The following is an 11,891-nucleotide window of genomic DNA, read 5'->3' on the forward strand; positions in this document are numbered from 1 at the left end:
TACAAGTGTGTACAAGGATGTACAAATGTGTACAAGGATGTAAAAGTTTGTACAAGTGTGTACAAGTTTGTACAAGGTTGTACAAGGTTGTACAAGTGTGTACAAGGTTGTACAAGTGTGTACAAGGTTGTACAAGTGTGTACAAGGTTGTACAAGTGTGTACAAGGTTGTACAAGTGTGTACAAGGTTGTACAAGTGTGTACAAGGGTGCACAAGTGTGTACAAGGGTGTACAATCGTGTACAAGCTTGTACAATCGTGTACATGCTTGTTTCAAGTTTGTACAAGGGTTTACAGGTTTGTACAAGGTTGTACAAGTGTGTACAAGGGTGTACAAGTATGTACAAGAATGTACAAGTTTGTACAAGTGTGTACAAGGGTGTACAAATGTGTACAAGGATGTAAAAGTTTGTACAAGTGTGTACAAGTTTGTACAAGGTTGTACAAGGTTGTACAAGTGTGTACAAGGTTGTACAAGTGTGTACAAGGTTGTACAAGTGTGTACAAGTTTGTACAAGTGTGTACAAGTTTGTACAACGTTGTACAAATGTGTACAAGGGTGTACAAAAGTGTACAAGGGTGCACAAGTTTGTACAAGGGTGTACAAGTGTGTACAAGGGTGTACAGGTTTGTACAAGGTTGTACAAGTGCTTACAAGGTTGTACAAGTGTGTACAAGGTTGCACAAGTGTGTACAAGAGTGTACAATCGTGTACAAGCTTGTACAAGTGTGTACAAGGGTGTACAGGTTTGTACAAGGTTGTACAAGTGTGTACAAGGTTTTACAATTGTGTACAAGGTTGTACAAGTGTGTACAAGGTTGTACAAGTGTGTACAAGTTTGTACAAGTGTGTACAAGCTTGTACAAGTGTGTACAAGGTTTTACAAGTGTGTACATGGTTTTTCAAGTGTGTACATGTTTGTACAAGTGTGTTTAAGTTTGTACAAGGTTGTACAAATGTGTACAAGGGTGTACGAAAGTGTACAAGGGTGCACAAGTTTGTACAAGGGTGTACAAGTGTGTACAAGCTTGTACAAGTGTGTACAAGGGTGTACAGGTTTGTACAAGGTTGTACAAATGTGTACAAGGATGTACAAGTATGTACAAGAATGTACAATTTTGTACAAGTGTGTACAAGTTTGTAAAAGGTTGTACAAGTGTGTACAAGGGTGAACAAGTGTGTACAAGGTTGTACAAGTGTGTACAAGCTTGTACAAGTGTGTACAAGGGTGTACAAGTGTGTACAAGGTTGTACAAGTTTTTACAAGGTTGTACAAATGTGTACAAGGTTGTACAAGTGTGTACAAGGTTGTACAAGTGTGTACAAGGTTGTACAAGTGTGTACAAGGTTGTATAAGTGTGTACAAGGTTGAAAAAGTGTGTACAAGGTTGTACAAGTGTGTACAAGGTTGTACAAGTGTGTACAAGGTTGTACAAGTGTGTACAAGGTTGTACAAGTGTGTACAAAGGTGTACAAGTGTGTACAAGGTTGTACAAGTGTGTACAAGGTTGTACAAGTGTGTACATGGTTGTACAAAGTTGTACAATTGTGTACAAGGTTGTACAAGTGTGTACAAGGTTGTACAATGTGTACAAGGGTGTACAAGTTTGTACAAGTGTGTACAAGTTTGTACAAGTGTGTACAAGTTTGTACAAAGTTGTACAAATGTATACAAGGGTGTACAAAAGTGTACAAGGGTGCACAAGTTTGTACAAGGGTGTACAAGTGTGTACAAGCTTGTACAAGTGTGTACAAGCTTGTACAAGTGTGTACAAGGGTGTACAGGTTTGTACAAGGTTGTACAAGTGTTTACAAGGGTGTACAAAAGAATGTACAAGTTTGTACAAGTGTGTACAAGTTTGTAAAAGGTTGTACAAGTGTGTACAAGGTTGTACAAGTGTGTACAAGGTTGTACCATAGTGAACAAGGTTGTACAAGTGTGTACAAAGGTGTACAAGTGTGTACAAGGTTGTACAAGTGTGTACAAAGTTGTACAAGTGTGTACATGGTTGTACAAGGTTTTACAATTGTGTACAAGGTTGTACAAGTGTGTACAAGGTTGTACAAGTGTGTACAAGGGTGTACAAGTTTGTACAAGTGTGTACAAGTTTGTACAAGTGTGTACAAGTTTGTACAAGGTTGTACAAATGTACACAAGGGTGTACAAAAGTGTACAAGGGTGCACAAGTTTGTACAAGGTTGTACAAGTGTGTACAAGTTTGTACAAGGTTGTACAAGTGTGTACAAGTTTGTACAAGGTTGTACAAACGTGTACAATTGTGTACAAGGTTGTACAAGTGTGTACAAGGTTGTACAAGTGTGTACAAGGTTGTACAAGTGTGTACAAGGTTGTACAAGTGTGTACAAGGTTGTACAAGTGTGTACAAGGTTGTACAAGTGTGTACAAGGTTGTACAAGTGTGTACAAGGTTGTACAAGTGTGTACAAGGGTGCACAAGTGTGTACAAGGGTGTACAGTCGTGTACAAGCTTGTACAAGTGTGTACAAGGGTGTACAAGTGTGTACAAGGTTGTACAAGTGTGTACAAGGGTGTACAAGTGTGTACAAGGTTGTACAAGTTTTAACAAGGTTGTACAAGTGTGTACAAGGTTGTACAAGTGTGTACAAGGTTGTACAAGTGTGTACAAGGTTGTACAAGTGTGTACAAGGTTGTATAAGTGTGTACAAGGTTGAAAAAGTGTGTACAAGGTTGTACAAGTGTGTACAAGGTTGTACAAGTGTGGACAAGGTTGTACAAGTGTGTACAAAGGTGTACAATTGTGTACAAGGTTGTACAAGTGTGTACAAGGTTGTACAAGTGTGTACAAGGTTGTACAAGTGTGTACAAGGTTGTACAAGGTTGTACAATTGTGTACAAGGTTGTACAAGTGTGTACAATGTTGTACAAGTGTGTACAAGGTTGTACAAGTGTGTACAAGGTTGTACAAGTGAGTACAAGAGTGTACAAGTTTGTACAAGTGTGTACAAGTTTGTACAAGTGTGTACAAGTTTGTACAAGGTTGTACAAATGTATACAAGGGTGTACAAAAGTGTACAAGGGTGCACAAGTTTGTACAAGGGTGTACAAGTGTGTACAAGCTTGTACAAGTGTGTACAAGCTTGTACAAGTGTGTACAAGGGTGTACAGGTTTGTACAAGGTTGTACAAGTGTTTACAAGGGTGTACAAGTATGTACAAGAATGTACAAGTTTGTACAAGTGTGTACAAGTGTGTACAAGGTTGTACAAGTGTGTACAAGGTTGTACAAGTGTGTACAAGGTTGTACAAGTGTGTACAAGGTTGTACAAGTGTGTACAAAGGTGTACAAGTATGTACAAGGTTGTACAAGTGTGTACAAGGTTGAACAAGTGTGTACAAGGTTGTACAAGGTTGTACAATTGTGTACAAGGTTGTACAAGTGTGTACAAGGTTGTACAATTGTGTACAAGGGTGTACAAGTTTGTACAAGTGTGTACAAGTTTGTACAAGTGTGTACAAGTTTGTACAAGGTTGTACAAATGTATACAAGGGTGTACAAAAGTGCACAAGTTTGTACAAGGGTGTACAAGTGTGTACAAGCTTGTACAAGTGTGTACAAGCTTGTACAAGTGTGTACAAGGGTGTACAGGTGTGTACAAGGTTGAAAAAGTGTGTACAAGGTTGTACAAGTGTGTACAAGGTTGTACAAGTGTGGACAAGGTTGTACAAGTGTGTACAAAGGTGTACAATTGTGTACAAGGTTGTACAAGTGTGTACAAGGTTGTACAAGTGTGTACAAGGTTGTACAAGTGTGTACAAGGTTGTACAAGGTTGTACAATTGTGTACAAGGTTGTACAAGTGTGTACAATGTTGTACAAGTGTGTACAAGGTTGTACAAGTGTGTACAAGGTTGTACAAGTGAGTACAAGAGTGTACAAGTTTGTACAAGTGTGTACAAGTTTGTACAAGTGTGTACAAGTTTGTACAAGGTTGTACAAATGTATACAAGGGTGTACAAAAGTGTACAAGGGTGCACAAGTTTGTACAAGGGTGTACAAGTGTGTACAAGCTTGTACAAGTGTGTACAAGCTTGTACAAGTGTGTACAAGGGTGTACAGGTTTGTACAAGGTTGTACAAGTGTTTACAAGGGTGTACAAGTATGTACAAGAATGTACAAGTTTGTACAAGTGTGTACAAGTGTGTACAAGGTTGTACAAGTGTGTACAAGGTTGTACAAGTGTGTACAAGGTTGTACAAGTGTGTACAAGGTTGTACAAGTGTGTACAAAGGTGTACAAGTATGTACAAGGTTGTACAAGTGTGTACAAGGTTGAACAAGTGTGTACAAGGTTGTACAAGGTTGTACAATTGTGTACAAGGTTGTACAAGTGTGTACAAGGTTGTACAAGTGTGTACAAGGGTGTACAAGTTTGTACAAGTGTGTACAAGTTTGTACAAGTGTGTACAAGTTTGTACAAGGTTGTACAAATGTATACAAGGGTGTACAAAAGTGCACAAGTTTGTACAAGGGTGTACAAGTGTGTACAAGCTTGTACAAGTGTGTACAAGCTTGTACAAGTGTGTACAAGGGTGTACAGGTTTGTACAAGGTTGTACAAGTGTTTACAAGGGTGTACAAGTATGTACAAGAATGTACAAGTTTGTACAAGTGTGTACAAGTTTGTAAAAGGTTGTACAAGTGTGTACAAGGGTGTACAAGTGTGTACAAGGGTGCACAAGTGTTTACAAGCTTGTACAAGTGTGTACAAGCTTGTACAAGTGTGTACAAGCTTGTACAAGGGTTTACAGGTTAAAATTAAAGCAAGGGGGTCAATTCGAGTCCATTGCGTTCTGTGATCTTACTGAGATAACCTTCAACGGGGTTAGGTAACTTGTATATAGGCATGGTGTGTATTTGCGTGTGATTAGGATTTGTAGGCATATTTAACATATTTTGCATGTTTGGGTTTTCATTTAGGTTAGTTTCAGTAGGCTCTATTGGTTTAATTGTAGTTTCTTGATTCGTCCCTTCCGGTGTAGAAGTATGATTTAGGTTAGGCCTATTTGGTTTTGTCGGGCTAGTTAACTGTTCAACTAAGTTTTCTTCCTCGATGATTGACTTATTTAAATCCTCTTCATATTTTTTCAATTCAGGTAAAGATACTTGGTTTTTGATTTCATCAAATTTGCTTTGCAGTTCTTGTAACTTGACCTTCAATTTGTCCAACTTACCGAAGTAGTTAGGACCTAACATACATGCACTTATATTACTTATTGTAAGGTGCAGATGAGTACATAGAGCTGACATTCTTGCTATGTACAGGTTGCTCGGTTGGGTATCACACTGTTCTATAAGTAGCTGAAATCGATCTACCTTAATTTCTACGGTTTGAAATTCAGTACTTAAAGCTAATTTCCCAATAAGATTGTTCACATCTGGTTGAACCTGTAAAATAGATCTGAGCTGTTTTCTGAGTGCTTCTACGTTGTCAAAGGTAGAATCTTCTCCTCTACTTAAAATTTCATACTTAAGTTCATCTTTACTTAAATAATTTAAATAGAATTTTTCCATTGTCGGAAATTATTTGGCCTATTATAGGCCTACACAGAATAAATTTGGCAGTTTATGAATCACTTTGCTGAAACAAATTAATTTTATGGCAGAAGTTATGTCACTTCTTAAAATTTTCTTGTATGCTAGCAAAGTTAACTTGAGGTTAGCAAAGTTCACCACAATGTCTTGGTTTAAATAGGCGCAAGGGTTGAAATTAATAATAAATTAGCAGAGTCGCGCACTCCTGTACGCTACCCAGTACCCCTGTATGGCCAATCACCGGAGAGTAGGTAGGCTAGATTTAATTTGGACTTATTATTCTTCAACAACCAAGCTAACAGCTAAGATGAGGTTTGCTGTGATAACCTATTATTAGGTGATTTCCCTCAGATGTTAGGATGCTGCACAAATTACTCCAATGCATGGTATTAACAAATTATAATTTTATTCTTCAAAATAATGAAAATCCTTCATAATCTTCCTTATAAATGATACCTAATATTACTATATCAGTAATTAAATGGCAACAGTCTTACTTGGTAAATTTCCTACGATTTGACTGGCTTAAATAGGCTGTGATTCCCAGTTCCTACGGACTATGACTGTTTCAAGTACAGTAGGCCTAATGCTTGAACTCGTCTGTAACAATTTCAAAAGAAATAATAACAGGTAAACTAAAGTTATACTAGTTTCACATAATTGAGGCAAACATAATTAATTTAAGGTGATTTTACAATTTATAAAATATTCTCAGAACATGTGCTTTTTCAATCCAAATGTAACATGAAAGTTGAGTATTTAATATTTGACATTTACAAAGTTATTAACTGACAGACAATCAAAAGAATATATATAATCATAGGTAAAAACATGGCAAACAAGATTATTTACAATACAATACCACATAAATCAATTTTCTTATATTTAAAATGTTTTCTACTTACATTTTCACGAGTTTGTACAATTTTTAAGGGAATCAGCCCAACTAAGAAAGATTTGAAGAAACAGCTCATTACAAGAATGACTTTAGTTAATTAACAGCTGTTCTCCAGTTCTGCCAACAAGGTGAAGTGTAATAACAGTCAAACTAGTTAGCCATTGATCATGATATTATATGTACATTATATATTCTGTGAATTAAAATAATTTAAATTTAATTAACATTTCCCTTACATCAGTATAAAATATCCCTCTACCTCTTTTTAAATTTGAATTATTTTAAAATGCAACTAAAATCTCTTTATACAAATCAAAGAAATAAACATACTAATCTTCACAACAAATTTTTCACTTATATCTACACAATTCAAATTCAAATGAAAAAAGAAAATATATATTTCCCATCTATGAACCTTTCTAATACTATGCGGTGTTCTTTGCGATGAGCATTAAGTACCAAAACTCACCGCGAGATAGTTATACAGAACAGACACATTATTATTATCCAACATAGTTCCAACAGAAGCTACTAGACGGCAGCACCAAACAAGATAATCAATTCCTTCAATATGCGTGCTACCAACATTCAAAACAATATCTTTATTGATAATCAATAATCATCTTTTTAATTAATTCAAAATTTTCATGTTTCTTATCCTAACAAACTATTTACAAATACATTTAAGTCATATACCCTGACAATTCAAGAAGTTGTATAACATTAAGATCATAGAACTCATTTTTCATTTGTTTTATCAACATTCAAAATCTCAAATAAAAAACTCTGTGTTGGCCAACCTGGAAAATAACATCAAGTGATTTGTTTTAAAGAAAAATCGCCATTTCAGTTTTGAATTGCTTACTTGTGTGTTGTGTTTTGTGTGTCGTGTGATGTTTTACTTCAAATTTATAGTTTTGTGTTTTTTTGCGTGTGAAAGTGTCTAGTGTAGTTAAAGTGTGCCTTAAATCTAAAAGTAACTTACCATACAAATCATACAAACATACAAACCATTCGTGTCACAAACATTCACGGACTTATACAAACATATATTCTACGCATTCATACCCTACTGTTGTGCAATAACTTATTAGCGAACTCCATAAAATTTTCATTTCAAATCACTAGGCCTAACTTAACAATATTAAAATAACAAAAATTTCTGTCCCTACGATCTTAATTAATTATACATCAATCTTAATAATAACATAACTTTTCCCTTTCTACTAAAGTTGCATCCCTGGCATCATTCCATTCAAGTTTCAAGTATCTACAAGTTGCACTTTGCTTTCATGATAAAACCCGTGACCTAAATTATGACCTGAAATAACAAACAAACTAGGCCTACACTCATGGGTTGCATTGAACTAAACATTTACTTAACCTTTCTTACGAAACTTCTTGGCCTCATTGCTTAAGTAATGTGTACGAATAAGTGCATGAGACTTTAACTTAAATGGATGTTTTGCTCTCTTAGGCGATAATCTCCACCAATGTCTGTCGAATTTCACACAGTTTCTTGAATTTCTCATGCTTTGGTTCAGGCTTTGCTTCATTTCTTCCATCGTTAGGTCGCTGCATAGCAGACTCTTACTGTCCCACAGGTTGGTTAGCGCACAGCTGGGCTCATGGTCAAACATCAATTTGAAGTTGGAGGTTTTGGTCGATGCATTGATGGCAGTATTTAGGCTGACTTGTAAATCGAGTTCTTTTTCCTTCTGATCTGGTACATCTTCTTCCTTTAACGTCACAGGAACATAGGTTTCTACGATTAGTAGGCCTACCTTATTTATTGTGAATCCAACAGTTTTACACTCCACGATTTTTGTGCTCAAGGGCCGTTTTGTGTGATTGGGCCAGATGCCATACAAATGTTGATCAGTGATGTTAGCTTCATTTTTGCTTATTATTGCATTTCGTAAAAATGAAAGCAAGGGGGTCAATTCGAGTCCATTGCGTTCTGTGATCTTACTGAGATAACCTTCAACGGGGTTAGGTAACTTGTATATAGGCATGGTGTGTATTTGCGTGTGATTAGGATTTGTAGGCATATTTAACATATTTTGCATGTTTGGGTTTTCATTTAGGTTAGTTTCAGTAGGCTCTATTGGTTTAATTGTAGTTTCTTGATTCGTCCCTTCCGGTGTAGAAGTATGATTTAGGTTAGGCCTATTTGGTTTTGTCGGGCTAGTTAACTGTTCAACTAAGTTTTCTTCCTCGATGATTGACTTATTTAAATCCTCTTCATATTTTTTCAATTCAGGTAAAGATACTTGGTTTTTGATTTCATCAAATTTGCTTTGCAGTTCTTGTAACTTGACCTTCAATTTGTCCAACTTACCGAAGTAGTTAGGACCTAACATACATGCACTTATATTACTTATTGTAAGGTGCAGATGAGTACATAGAGCTGACATTCTTGCTATGTACAGGTTGCTCGGTTGGGTATCACACTGTTCTATAAGTAGCTGAAATCGATCTACCTTAATTTCTACGGTTTGAAATTCAGTACTTAAAGCTAATTTCCCAATAAGATTGTTCACATCTGGTTGAACCTGTAAAATAGATCTGAGCTGTTTTCTGAGTGCTTCTACGTTGTCAAAGGTAGAATCTTCTCCTCTACTTAAAATTTCATACTTAAGTTCATCTTTACTTAAATAATTTAAATAGAATTTTTCCATTGTCGGAAATTATTTGGCCTATTATAGGCCTACACAGAATAAATTTGGCAGTTTATGAATCACTTTGCTGAAACAAATTAATTTTATGGCAGAAGTTATGTCACTTCTTAAAATTTTCTTGTATGCTAGCAAAGTTAACTTGAGGTTAGCAAAGTTCACCACAATGTCTTGGTTTAAATAGGCGCAAGGGTTGAAATTAATAATAAATTAGCAGAGTCGCGCACTCCTGTACGCTACCCAGTACCCCTGTATGGCCAATCACCGGAGAGTAGGTAGGCTAGATTTAATTTGGACTTATTATTCTTCAACAACCAAGCTAACAGCTAAGATGAGGTTTGCTGTGATAACCTATTATTAGGTGATTTCCCTCAGATGTTAGGATGCTGCACAAATTACTCCAATGCATGGTATTAACAAATTATAATTTTATTCTTCAAAATAATGAAAATCCTTCATAATCTTCCTTATAAATGATACCTAATATTACTATATCAGTAATTAAATGGCAACAGTCTTACTTGGTAAATTTCCTACGATTTGACTGGCTTAAATAGGCTGTGATTCCCAGTTCCTACGGACTATGACTGTTTCAAGTACAGTAGGCCTAATGCTTGAACTCGTCTGTAACAATTTCAAAAGAAATAATAACAGGTAAACTAAAGTTATACTAGTTTCACATAATTGAGGCAAACATAATTAATTTAAGGTGATTTTACAATTTATAAAATATTCTCAGAACATGTGCTTTTTCAATCCAAATGTAACATGAAAGTTGAGTATTTAATATTTGACATTTACAAAGTTATTAACTGACAGACAATCAAAAGAATATATATAATCATAGGTAAAAACATGGCAAACAAGATTATTTACAATACAATACCACATAAATCAATTTTCTTATATTTAAAATGTTTTCTACTTACATTTTCACGAGTTTGTACAATTTTTAAGGGAATCAGCCCAACTAAGAAAGATTTGAAGAAACAGCTCATTACAAGAATGACTTTAGTTAATTAACAGCTGTTCTCCAGTTCTGCCAACAAGGTGAAGTGTAATAACAGTCAAACTAGTTAGCCATTGATCATGATATTATATGTACATTATATATTCTGTGAATTAAAATAATTTAAATTTAATTAACATTTCCCTTACATCAGTATAAAATATCCCTCTACCTCTTTTTAAATTTGAATTATTTTAAAATGCAACTAAAATCTCTTTATACAAATCAAAGAAATAAACATACTAATCTTCACAACAAATTTTTCACTTATATCTACACAATTCAAATTCAAATGAAAAAAGAAAATATATATTTCCCATCTATGAACCTTTCTAATACTATGCGGTGTTCTTTGCGATGAGCATTAAGTACCAAAACTCACCGCGAGATAGTTATACAGAACAGACACATTATTATTATCCAACATAGTTCCAACAGAAGCTACTAGACGGCAGCACCAAACAAGATAATCAATTCCTTCAATATGCGTGCTACCAACATTCAAAACAATATCTTTATTGATAATCAATAATCATCTTTTTAATTAATTCAAAATTTTCATGTTTCTTATCCTAACAAACTATTTACAAATACATTTAAGTCATATACCCTGACAATTCAAGAAGTTGTATAACATTAAGATCATAGAACTCATTTTTCATTTGTTTTATCAACATTCAAAATCTCAAATAAAAAACTCTGTGTTGGCCAACCTGGAAAATAACATCAAGTGATTTGTTTTAAAGAAAAATCGCCATTTCAGTTTTGAATTGCTTACTTGTGTGTTGTGTTTTGTGTGTCGTGTGATGTTTTACTTCAAATTTATAGTTTTGTGTTTTTTTGCGTGTGAAAGTGTCTAGTGTAGTTAAAGTGTGCCTTAAATCTAAAAGTAACTTACCATACAAATCATACAAACATACAAACCATTCGTGTCACAAACATTCACGGACTTATACAAACATATATTCTACGCATTCATACCCTACTGTTGTGCAATAACTTATTAGCGAACTCCATAAAATTTTCATTTCAAATCACTAGGCCTAACTTAACAATATTAAAATAACAAAAATTTCTGTCCCTACGATCTTAATTAATTATACATCAATCTTAATAATAACATAACTTTTCCCTTTCTACTAAAGTTGCATCCCTGGCATCATTCCATTCAAGTTTCAAGTATCTACAAGTTGCACTTTGCTTTCATGATAAAACCCGTGACCTAAATTATGACCTGAAATAACAAACAAACTAGGCCTACACTCATGGGTTGCATTGAACTAAACATTTACTTAACCTTTCTTACGAAACTTCTTGGCCTCATTGCTTAAGTAATGTGTACGAATAAGTGCATGAGACTTTAACTTAAATGGATGTTTTGCTCTCTTAGGCGATAATCTCCACCAATGTCTGTCGAATTTCACACAGTTTCTTGAATTTCTCATGCTTTGGTTCAGGCTTTGCTTCATTTCTTCCATCGTTAGGTCGCTGCATAGCAGACTCTTACTGTCCCACAGGTTGGTTAGCGCACAGCTGGGCTCATGGTCAAACATCAATTTGAAGTTGGAGGTTTTGGTCGATGCATTGATGGCAGTATTTAGGCTGACTTGTAAATCGAGTTCTTTTTCCTTCTGATCTGGTACATCTTCTTCCTTTAACGTCACAGGAACATAGGTTTCTACGATTAGTAGGCCTACCTTATTTATTGTGAATCCAACAGTTTTACACTCCACGA

Source organism: Macrosteles quadrilineatus, unplaced genomic scaffold (assembly GCF_028750875.1).
Source record: "Macrosteles quadrilineatus isolate MER2022 unplaced genomic scaffold, UCM_ALF_1.0 Scaffold_87__1_contigs__length_435612, whole genome shotgun sequence".
Taxonomy (NCBI): Eukaryota; Metazoa; Arthropoda; class Insecta; order Hemiptera; family Cicadellidae; genus Macrosteles; species Macrosteles quadrilineatus.